This window comes from Coccinella septempunctata, chromosome 4, assembly GCF_907165205.1.
Source record: "Coccinella septempunctata chromosome 4, icCocSept1.1, whole genome shotgun sequence".
NCBI lineage: Eukaryota > Metazoa > Arthropoda > Insecta > Coleoptera > Coccinellidae > Coccinella > Coccinella septempunctata.
In genome coordinates, this window is record NC_058192.1 from 10,568,990 (window position 1) to 10,581,824 (window position 12,835).

Consider the following 12,835-nt stretch of genomic DNA (forward strand, 5'->3'; position numbering starts at 1 on the left):
TTCGTACTGCAGCATTATATGTTCACTTATAAACGGATTAGTACCTCATGGCTCTTGTTTTCACCTATTCAGTGTACCTATTGCAGAATTTAGCATGATAAAAATAAGTCAGTATTGGTTATGAATACGAATACTATGAATTCTTTTATAGGAGACCATTATTGAAATAGCAACATAATTTCAGTACAAATAAAGGAAGAAGACTCAATAAATTATAGAAGAGTTGCTGACTGCAACTGAATTTTCTGGTTCTTCCAGTTAACTTTAAAATGTTTCTCTAAAAGAGTAGGTAATCAAATAACGAGCAACTGTATAAGTTTGTCGTTGAGATTATAAATCATTTCAGTTTTATCATTCACATTGAAATTGAAGTGGGGACCTTCTTGAACCAGGAAAATCGCTTTCTCATGGCAATCAATCAATGTTCATTCACCTCTACATGGTTTACCACAACGGCTGACACTTCGAGAGCCTCTAGGGACTAGGCATGTCTGTGAATATCAATTATTGACATGTTCGGATTTGCATGCGGCTATATAGGGCGATATGATTTTTTTGTAGACAAGATCGGCTGTAGACCTAAATTTTTAAACTAATGAATAGGCTTTTGATGTAAAACTGCTATAATATGACCACGTAACTAGCTTGAGATATGAAATTTTCCTATTTTTCGACAGACCAGAATCCGTTCAAGAGATAAGGGTATAAACGAGGCAAATATATAACAAATCTTCAGGATAATTCGAAGACAAAGGGAATTTCGTCATTCATAACTACCATTCCATTTTGTTCGCTTGGGTGGTTCGATGGAAAATCATAATTTTCGCGACAATTGGCTGTGAAACCTCCAGGGTAGTTTCCGAATATTTCCCTGTTTGCTACGAAGCCGCAGAAGTGATTCCCGCTCTCATAATACCTGTGCGGCTCCGAAGTTTAAATAGTTTAGGAGTTGCCCCAGCACAGATATTGCAGTTAGAGGCTACTTGTGCAACTGGTGCAAATAAAACCTGCTTGCAGCTTTAGAACTTATGAAATGTAAACAAGTAATTTCTCAGGATAGGAAATGATAGAATTTTCTTGATAATTTACAGTGAGGAAACCCGATTTTGATATTAATTTCTGTATTCAAGTTAAGGTACTCACTGATTGTTCTTTGTACAAGACAATGAAGAGCTTCCTTTCGCTAGTCTCCGAGTGTCTTACCTGCAAATGAATAAAATAGTAAAATACATATCAAGCAATAATTTATGGTATAACATATGTTATTTATTGAAAAATTTTATCCCATCTAGCCCATTTATGATTTTTCTAATGATCACAAATACACATTTTCAAACAAGAAAATTCAACAAATCATCTAATACAACATTAGATTCAGATTAGATTAGATATTTTGTCACCTTGGCATTCATTGACATAACAAACTAACCAACTCCCATAATCCGATTTAAATAGGACCCCAAACTTTTTCTGATCGTTACAGGCATATTTTAGCGAATACACGAAAGTAGAAAAGAATCACAACGAACACAAAGCACTTATAACTCGATTAGATGAACTGAGCTCAATGAAATCATGAGTGATCAGCAGATCTCACTGGAATTTTTGAATGAAGTTGCTGCTGCTATTTCAAAATTCACACAGTTCTAAATCAGCTTGGGGGATGATTTACTGGCCAACTTGAATGATATACAGAGGCATTTTCTGGTGAAATAATGATGAGTTCTGTCTTCGGTCGAAAAAGGACTTTCCTTCGAATACACCCTGGATAACTGGTGGTCAAATTTAAACAGCATCTGATCCTGCGATCCAAGTTCCATTTTCAAACCGCAATGTACTTATATCCCCTCAGAATACCTTTTTCCTGTGTCCTAACACCCCGAAAATGGAAAATTCCTAATCCCGCTATTTTTATGAAAGAAAATGTATCGAGAATGTTCTTCCGACACGCGGCAGGAAGACTCGAGATTATCTTGGATGGACCTCGTTATGGCCATCCTTGTTCTGATTTGCGAACCGGCCTAAGCCCCTTTGAAATGGGCTCTACTTTATCCAATTCTGAGGGTTCCTTTCGACATGAAATGGTCCTTAAATCTTGTACGCTCACGGAATTGCAGGATAGGGAATAGGTTGGTTATTTTCACAATCGTATAGGTCGAAATGGATATATTTCCACATCGAAACAAAAATAATTATACATAACTCATCTTTTGAAACAAATTTGATGAGAAAATGCCCTGAAGGAACTTGAATAAAACTATAAACTCAATATAATACGATAATATGGTACGAAAAAATTTCATTACTAGAAATAATGAAAGAGCTATCATTGATTTCACTTAGGTATAGCATAAATATTCAAATAAAGAACTTTCAGCAGAGAAAAGCTGACTGAATTCTGCTGGGCGAGTATCTAAATCAAACTTGAACGTTTTTTATGTGAGTTTCATTTCATTTAGCCAAACATGGACATAGGGACTTAATTAGATCCGTGAGTAACACAGACAGGGTAACTAGTTTCTGCTATCTACTAAATGAAAGTTGCTTACAGTTGACGTTGATGCTACACAAATAAAGCATCCAAATTGTTCGTAGTTTAGTGTCTGAATTTTAACGGGTATGACTTATTTCACATCAGAACTGTACCTATTCATACCTCGATTAAAGATCAAATCAGATTATCAGAATTCTATGGAATATCCTCAAAAAGCCAAAATGATATTACGAATAATTATGGAAGATTCTATTTTAACTTCTCGTGAAATCAGCTAATAATACTGGGTTGAGATGATGTAATGGAACCAAGAAGATCTTTTCGAAACAAAGAGGAAGATATTCATCAAACTCAGTAGAAAAGTAAAATGACACATAAAGTATCTGATGTCCAAACTCTCATTTTTTTTTAAATTCAAATGTACTGTACGAGTACAAATAATTAACTAATACTTGTTACTCTGATGTAAACTTCTCATTTATTCAAATTATTTTCACTAAACTTAGTAGGCCTTTCAACAACTGCGCTAATATATAAGGTGTTCTATTAAAATGAAAAAGATATTTTTTCTGATGAAACTAGAAGTTACGTTGGAACTAAAAAAATAACATCAGATGTATAATGCCTCATTGTTCTTGTATACGAAGTTTTATAAATATCGTCCTTTTGGTTTTAGGAATATTTACTTGGTTGAACACTTTGTCCAACTCCCATATTAAAATTTTAAATGACATGTTGTCGATTTTTCATACTCCATTCTCATGTGATCAGATATTACTCAGAAATCGAATAATTTTAACATTATCCCACCTGTACATTGGCGTAGATGCGAATTTTCATTCAGCCAACTCCAATTCATCGATTTAAAAATAAATGAACAGGATCTATATGTACCCATGAATAACTTTGGCAACAATATTGGAACGACGAAGATTGTAGAATTCAATGTAACTCATTTTCGAGCACATGAAATGAATACACGTCTTTCACATGACCCCATAAAAATTTTTATATGGGCAGTGTCGGATTACTTTTACTTCATTTTAGTGACCATTCCCAGATTTTATACGGTCCATACGCCAGCCCTGGTCGTTACAAAGGATATAAGTCGATAAAAACGTGAAAAATTATTATTCAGTGGATAGAATAGACTCCCGGTTTACGAGTAAATCGGTTCAGTTTTCATCTGGGTTATTAAATGTTTGCTTATCAAGGTTGAACGTGGGAATAATACGGAGACGGCATGGGCGTCCCCAGATAGGGGCAAGGGAGTTGCTGCCCCCCTGAAATCACGAACCTTAAAGATTTGTCATAAAGAAGAAAATCACAATGCGGTTTGTTTAAGTTTCAATAGCATCAAGTGAATGTTACAGAAGATATCGCAAATTTATATTCGAAAGTTTAAAAAATCACCTATAATAAAAATCTAAACAAGATGAGGTCCAATTGAATTTTTTTTAGCTATGAATTATGAAAAATTACCTTCACTTAAAGAAAGCACATTGAATGATATCATATCTTTTTTATACTGACGGGTTTGCAATAAATCTTAGTAATACCTTAGAAATATCGATTCAGCAAGAGCGTTCCTATGGAAGGACTGGGAAGATAGCCGCCCACGACTGAAATTCATAAATTCGGTATTTTACTACCGAAGGGGATATCTATTTCACTTCGACTGAAACTAGTGTCAGACAAACCATGAGTTTGATACGGGTTTCTGTAGAACCGCAATAAATCACAAATAGGAAAACATTCAAAGGGTGTTTTTATGGGGAGCAGGAACGGTTTTTTCATTCGTATGCGAAGGGGTATTGCTTTTCATGGCGAGAAGGGAAAAGAAATACAAGAATCGTTTCGAAAGAAGACATCTTGTCCAACAACCTGAGAAACCTTATTTTGTTCAGATGGATTGGAGAATAACTGATCAATCTTTGTGAAAAGTATTCGGGAATATGCTGAACGAAAATTTCATGATTTCATTACTTGCTGGTACAATTTGATTTTAAAAGTTTAGAATGTATAATATCTGTCAACCTAACCGCACATTTTTTGTTTTAGGTATACTCCATTCACTTTTACTTTAGCACTCGGTTGGCCATGGAAATTTGACACATTTATCTCCACGAAAATGTGGAGTTATGAAGCTTGTCAAAACATTTTTGGGTTTAAATCAGGGCTATGTTGTTCGTTCTACGTAAAAGTTTCTGTTATTACGTATTTTATCACAATGTCGAATCTCTTCGAAAAATATGTGATGAATTGAAGTTTATACAAACTGATTGAAGGCATACCAAATCCAGTTATTTGCATGGAAAATAAAAGAGATCAGTATAATATCATAATATGCACTAGCTTGAGGAGAGTTAATGTTCGTTATCTTCTTTGGCTGAAGTTTGAATACGTTACATCAGTTGTAGATTTCAAAAATATTAACCCGAAGATGAAATGCATATGATGCATTGGTTAGGAATGGGTATCTCCCGAAGGAATTAAAAGATAATTATAAGAATGTTAAATTCTTCAACAAAAATCATCTTGCATCAATAGATATAAGTAAAAGGAATTAAAGGAAGTTTCAAGTCAAGATGAACTTCACCTTCGATCAAAAATTTCACATGAATAAACAATCAACAGGACAACTGGCACGTATTTGTGGCTGTTCAGCTTAATACATTAATATAATAATAATAATTAGGTATTTATTGAATCGAATAGAGACAAAACTCAAACTTTACTGAAAAAGGATTGTTCACATTGATTTCTGAATATACTGAATAACTGCGAAAATGGTGTGTATTCATTGATTTAGTAACAAATCTCAAGTAAATACAGAATTTTGTAGTAACAAAATGCGTCCAACCTTATCGGTGACCATCAAGAAACACTTTTTGTTCCTTGAGATTTGGTACTAAATCCATAAATACACACCATTTTCGTAGTTATGAGTTCTCGATACATTCAGAAATCAATGTGAACAATCCTTTTTCAGAAAAGTCTGAATTTTGTCTGTTTTCGATGCAATATGTGGGGTTACAAATACAAAGTTTAGCGAACGCTGAAGTTCTGCATGATATTCTGCCAGTTCTATTCGAGTAGAGGCCTGTGCTGAATTTTAATGCTGTGGGCTTTTATTTTCATAACTCCTGTTTCCTTTCGTGACTGCTATTAATACCATTATGCGAGCTCAATCTAATCAATGAACACTATCAAAAATCGCTCAATCTTCATTACGATTGACAACATCTTGATGATGACTAGGAAGCAGAAAATTGAATTAGCCTCAACTTCAACTCCTTGACGTAGCCGATATTCTTTGAATAAATTGGATGGAAAAGCAATGATTGGCGATTTAACTCGATTGTTCTCCAGGAGTTGAGAGTTGAACATTTTCAGATTGATTAATGGCTTTTTTGCTGAAATTCAGTTTCAGCTAGTGGCGAAAAAGTGCTCAGGAAACTTGGCTATTCATGAAACATTACACGAGTATTTAATTATTATTATACGGATATTATACTGGATACTTTTTGTCAAATATGATAATAATGCTCGGAACAGTTTTTCAGTAATGTACAAAAGTAATTTCAAAAATTTCACATTTCATCTATAGGTGACTTATCTTCATATTTTAAGCTCATGACTCTATGGTTGAAATATTTCCAATTGACAATGATACACTCTGTATGTGAGCATCCTGATTTAGTCAGAAATAGTTCTTTCATATAATCGCTTGAAATTGAAGTCCAACGTTCGAAAATTTGAGGCCAACATGAAATTTAAACCATACGATCTATGAGATTTTCTCTGATCTTGTTCTCAGAACGCTTCGAAAAGAATGAACTAGCGAATGAACGAGGGGGAAAGAGCTGTTTACGGGCTCTCTGAAAAACTTTTTCCTCTGAATTTACACCTCTGATCGATACAACATTTCAATCCTCAGAAAGAGTGAACTGAAAACATAATACAGTAGAGGCTGTAGACGCCGGAGAATGGTATTAATTTTTCATGACATCGAATGGTAAAATAAAATGGTGCTTTGGAGAATTACCCCCTGGGGAGTGCAGTATGGAAATTCCTTCCGACTGCTGTTCCTTGTTCACTGAATATTGATTCGGAAGAGAAAATACGTGGAAACGCAACGTCACGGGAGTGGAAAAATGTAGAAAGCTTTCTGGGTTGATGTGCTAAATTGAATGGATGAATATTTTTATGGATTCTAACTTGATAAGAAAGGGGGAGTTTCCAGAGATACCAGTAAGGAAAAACATATCGCAGATAGATCTTCTTCGATGATTAATATTGAGCCATGAAAATGCCATCTAAGGATGGATTTGATAAATGTCCTTTTATTTCTTGAAATGATTATGAAATATGATTCAATTTCATCTAGTCCATTCTTCTGTCCCAAAACATTACTATTTTGTGCAGAAGCATGGTATGTCAACTGTGCATACATCTGAGATGTGTGGTGCGCAAATTGGGAGTTTTTCTCACGTTTTCGTTGATAAAATTGAAAGTACAAGAAATATATCGTTAAAACTTTGAATATAATTTTGGGCTTTCATTATAATAGAGAAAAAGTCATCCGCCTATTGTTTCTTTGAGTGTTGTTTCTTAAAACCAGCCTAACTACCCTCAAAATCCAAATTTTCAGGTAAAAACTTCTTGAAACCTTGGTGTGCTTCGCGGAAGAAGGTACAGTCAATCTAATGCTCTAAACAGTATAAACCTAAACGCTACAGATTTCGAAAGAAAGGGTAAGTTTGTATTTTCAAACAATTTTGCAATATTTAAGTAGTCATACTTCATTTTTTGTTCAGAATAATGGACGACTAACAAATCGAAAATTTCAACGAAATATCGCTTACCCTTTCAATTTTGAAAACGTGAGAAACGTTTTAATTTTTGAAACAATAATCTATAAAAAATATTGAGAACGATTACAACTAATAGTATCCATTCTAGAGTTCATGAAATTGTAATACTCGAACTTTCAATCCGCCAAACAGTTAATTTTGAATCCACAATGAATACCAAAAGAGGAAACTTCTTCATGTTGTGACTCTGACGTAAAAATTAATCAATTCAGGACGTAATCCCACTTCTTCAATCTATCCTATCTTTTGGTGGAATGACAAGGGTATCTGCTTCATTAAACCCTTGAATAACCTTTTTTTGGATAGGATTTTCACAAGTTGGTTAATTATTCCCGAGAATACTTTTTTCAGCATAATTCGATACTTCTGAAACTGGATCAGCCCATGGAAAGAATTTCTTTAGGTGCTTTCGATATCATATTGAAGTGCATCTCAAAGGTGAAAGTTCAAGATTCAGCAAGTCCTCTAGTACTCGAAAACCCAGAATGAAGTATTCATCATCAAGTTCTAGAATAGTTAGGAATTAACACTTTTAGAATTGAGCATTTTCTTTCAGCAACTGCTTAGCTGCGCAATATGCTTCTTTTTTCACCTCATAAAATCAAATCTCTAATAAACGTTGATGGAACTTTTTATAATTATAAAGGAATATCGGATATGCTATTAAAAGAGCATTGAAAAGTCACAGAGTTTTCCTCGAATTATGCGGAGTTTGCATCACACATTTTTACGACCATTTCACTGCCAGTAAAAAAGATAAATATCGACTTAACTATATCGCAGATCGAACTCATTTCACGAGTTCCATTTCGTTGCAAACTTTCATTTCCCTGACGTGAAGGTAATGAAAATTTCTACGTCAAAATCTCCGTTTTTCCGTTGACTGGGCGGAAATAAGCCAGGCTGAATTTATTGTCATTGAGTGATGGAAAACTGCGATACTCACTGGGTATGACGGAGATGTCGAGTTGTACACTGAGTTGCTGGCGATATAGAAATGGAACTTCACAGAAAAAGTTATGTTTTTTTTTTACTCAACAACAGAAAGTTCCCAGCAGTAATGTTCAATGAAAAAGAACTGGTATTAAAATATAGAGATACTTTTCAACATTCAGTGACCCACAGCATAGTTGTGAAAAAATATATGACGTGATTTCTTATCAAAAAAACCCGCACTATGTTTGACAAGAAATCTCCCCATAAATTTTTTCGCAACTATTCATTTTCGCCGTGTATACTATTGTGCTTCCTTATTCTCAACATTTTTTATACCTCCTTTCCCATTTTTCTTCGTCAAAATTTAAACTGTACTGTCTGCTTGTAGTGCTTATTCTTCACGATCATTCTTTTTAGCCTCACACAAAATCATACAGAGAACTACAAAAGTTCTCCATTATCGCGACGTCAAAAAAAGTATTATAAAACCCTCCAAGAAAGAAAACCTCATCAGTAATCCGCAAAACACTTCACCTCCAACACTGATCTTACCCCACGGATCATCCCCTTTTTCCGTTGGGATTTCAACGAAATTGACACCAACTGAAAAGTTCAATCCCGATACCAGAAGCTCAAACTTTCATGCGAGTATGAACCGAGATCCTTTTCACAGGGATAATATGAATTATCGGCCTCGCCTTCAACAAATCTAGGAAAATGAGTATTTACGATCCTGATGACATTTCATGTCCAAACTGTATTAGGGTGGGATTGTAAGTTAGGATAGTTGTTTTAGCATAGGGGTAGTATATCTAGAAGGCCTTAATACCTTATTATCATGGAATTATTTCTACCGATGCGGGAAAATGGGTTTAATCCACAGTTGTTTTCGTGTTTTCTCTGGTTGTTTATAGAGCAATAAATTCTTCGAAAATGTAATCTTGACTATTTGTCTAGTTGAAAGAATTACTGCGCAGATTCATCGTATAATATGATCGATAACTAAAGCTTATATCTGTATGCATCAAGAATAAGTTGTCAGTGCTTCTCATCAAAAATATATATTAATAGTTTATTAGTTTTATTATTAATTAGTTTTATTTATTTATTAGTTTTATTATTAATAGTTTCATTAGAAGTTTTTGTTTCGATATTTAATGGCTTTTTAAAACTCATTTTCACACAAATCAGAAAAATATTCCATTCTGTTGCAAATTGAGGGATGAGTATCATTCGTTCCTGTACATTCACAAGCTCTCTCGATTTAATTAATACTTAGGTATTTGTACAGAAATTCTGACTTTTTTGGAATAACTTGTTTTTTTTTCTTCCTTTTTTCATTTTTGATAGCCCTTTGGAACACCTCAGTAAGTTCAGTCGAACCCTGTAGTATACATGCTGTTTCAGATATGCTATCCTCATGAATTTTCACGATATAAATTAAATTTTCAATTAAAGTGTGGAAAGTCATTGGTATGACTTCGTCCATTGACTAGTATCCTTCTTGCCTATAATTGAAGGATTGTTCACGAATCGGAGGAATAAAGTTGGTAAGGAAATACTGAAACATGCCTCGCTAATAACAATAATAACAAGGATATTGAAATTTCTTGGAAATAAATCATTAAGCACCCAGTATCTTTACCGTTTTAAATTCTAGCGAGAATCGCTATCGTTACTTCAAATATTTGGCGAAATTAGACGGTCTCGATCAGAAAAGTCACGTAAAGGACATGCAGAGAACGTGATGTTTGCAGAATTGTGTCTATTCGCACGAATCACAATTGCGACGAAATTTGTTTATCGATATTGGAGGGAAACACTTCAAGGATTCTCCAATTTGGCGGAACAGAATTCAATTTTCTGTGTTGGACCAGCACTTGACGAACTGAATTCCTCAAATGGAAAAAAGCTATTTCACCTATCGATGTGAAAAAAAATTTAATCGATAATTGAAATGAGAATTACTGAAGTACAATAAAAACATCACCACTCTTGTAGTTTATGCACAACTGAAATTTTTACTTGAATATTGCCATTATTGTTTTTCCATCTCACCAATCATAATAAGAAAAAAGAATAGAGTTCTAATACTTACGAATCTATTTTGAATTCACCATAAAAGACTCCTTTTAACCTACCTTAAAATTAAAATTACAAAAACAATGTTGAATGGCATTATTTCAGTGAAAATCATCGTTTTTTGCGATGACAACATGAATTAGGTACCCAAATAGTGTAGAATAATGCTTTGTTTCATGTAGAGAATAACGAACAGTGAGGAATAGCAATCTGCTAAGATGTAATTTCAGTACGAGATTCCTCTGAAGATGCCTATCACATTTATGACTGAAGTAGCCAAAAGACTACGACTAAGAAGTTTGAAAACTTCTAAAATTCACTTAGTATACGGCCACAAGTAAGCCAGGAGATGCACCTTGTAGGTAGATTCACCTTCTTGGGCTGATTCCCCTTAGAAGTGGCTCATATACGGCCATAAACGCCTCCATCCATACATCTATATCTCCATATGAACTGGAAATTCAATATTTCACAAAGTAAACCTCCCAGAATTGAGGGAAACTTCCAATTCGTCAATACTGCAAGCCATGCACGTGCCGCATCGAATTCACGAATTTCAATCGACGTATTATTCCCCTCACATCCGGTATTTAATTACACTCCTTTGGCAGATTCCCGGAATGGCCCGTGAAATCCAATATAGAGTGGTGACAAAAAAGGCCCCTGGTCTTCCAAGCGATTTCATTCGTATTGGAATCAAAGGTTATTGAGATAAGATGGATTGGATTGGAAATGTTGCACTGATGCCTCTAATTGCTTTTCTTCCATTCTTATTCCTAATTTTCATTGGGGCCTTTATAACTGGTGCTATGTTATAATTACTAGTAAGGGAGGGTCAATTATCCTTAGTTCCTGAGAAGTAACTCACGCGATATTGAACCTTTATTTCAAGATGTTTGTAAAAGGAACCTTTTTCAAGCCTGGAGACTCTATCAGGTGGGGGGGATCAGGGAGACTTGCTCAGGTGGGAGACTTACACCTCCTCAAATATTGCAATTCAAATTTCGCGCTACCGGTATCGTAAATAGCTTGCGACATACTCGTAACAAGGCACAACTAGTGGCGGCTCCATTTTGGCCGCCATCAGAACAGTTCGGGAGTGAGAGGGTTGAACGTGATTTTGTTGTTAGGAAGTAATAAATTGAATAATTTCTGTTTGTTACACTGTCTGAAAAGTTTAATAGGTGCGTGGTTCCATTCAGTTTTATTGCTTTCATTGATTAGTATTGTTTTACAAATTATGAGTCTTTTTAATAATAGTTGTAAAAGTTTCAAGAAACCATCTTTGAATAGACTTAAAGGGAGGACTTGACCCATGCTATGTTTGGGAGACATAATAAGTGGTCCAAGTTTCCCGCACCGAGCTTGCATAATAGTTTGCTTCAAAAAAATGAAAATTGAATAATAGAAATAATAATAAAGAATAAACAAAGGTTCAAAAATGTAAAAAACATCTCGGAAATAAGTAAGAGTGTCTCTGAAATAGAAAATATGTATTTCATAGGCTGGATGATGAAAACCTTGACATGGACAATCGTTGGTCGTTGAAAATTTTTTCTTTCAATCTTTTTCTCGATAAACAAACTTATGGTCTCTCTCGCTCCCTGTTCTACTCTCCTATGGGTTAGGGAGACATGAGCCAAATTTCACTTCCTAAAAAACGAATTGCTGTACTCAAAATGTTCATCTCACCATCACTCTACTATTATCTATCGTTACCTATTTGGGCATGACATCTTCACGCAAAAAATTACTTGGTACCATTTACAGATACAACTCAAGTGGCTTCAGTCTCTCTTCCCCGGACTCCCCATATATATTTTTCATTGAACTTCACTTTAAATTTAGACATTTTGGTGAAAACTGTAAAAATGGTCTAACACTCTCAACGGCCAACGTTCCATTAAGGGTATGGATTTCGATTCGAAATGAATACGCTTCAAACCTAACCTCTCGACGTATAAATGAACATCAAAACTCCACAGATCCCCGGTTGAAACACGAAAATCAAATTCGTCCCATCAATAATGCAAATCCGCCAGAAAGACTTTCCACTTTCCAGCAGCTCGGGGAACGTTGCTTGTCCTGCACAGCCACCCCTGATGCATATTTCAGCGTGACTCGGGGAGTATAACTGTAAACGATTATACAGCCGCAACCGTATAATAATCCCAATTTCTGCCATACTGCGTGATTTATAAATATTTAATTAGTCCGGAATAAAATACGGTTTATCCTTTCTGGCCAAGGCGTGGCAGTAGTTAGACTCCCTATCACGCAACCACAAATTGATTTATGGCATCGTGGTGTTGGGGAACGAAACATCCGTGCTATTGAACCTGGGGCCCAGACAAAGGCGAAGAGAAAGGAACGTTGGACCAAGTCGAGAATCGTAAATTTCAGCTGTCTTGGGCTGGTCACTGGAGATTTTGTGGATTTTATGGGT

General features: G+C 35.0%; 2 protein-coding genes across 3 annotated transcripts in view; one reads left to right on the top strand and one right to left on the bottom strand.

The window, feature by feature from the left end:
• LOC123311745 (pseudouridine-metabolizing bifunctional protein C1861.05) overlaps positions 1–12,835 on the bottom strand; it is a 159,519-nt gene that overhangs the window by 57,442 nt on the left and 89,242 nt on the right. The window lies entirely within an intron of this gene.
• The window catches only part of LOC123311746 (tetraspanin-9-like), a 130,698-nt gene that overhangs the window by 42,853 nt on the left and 75,010 nt on the right, over positions 1–12,835 (top strand). The window lies entirely within an intron of this gene.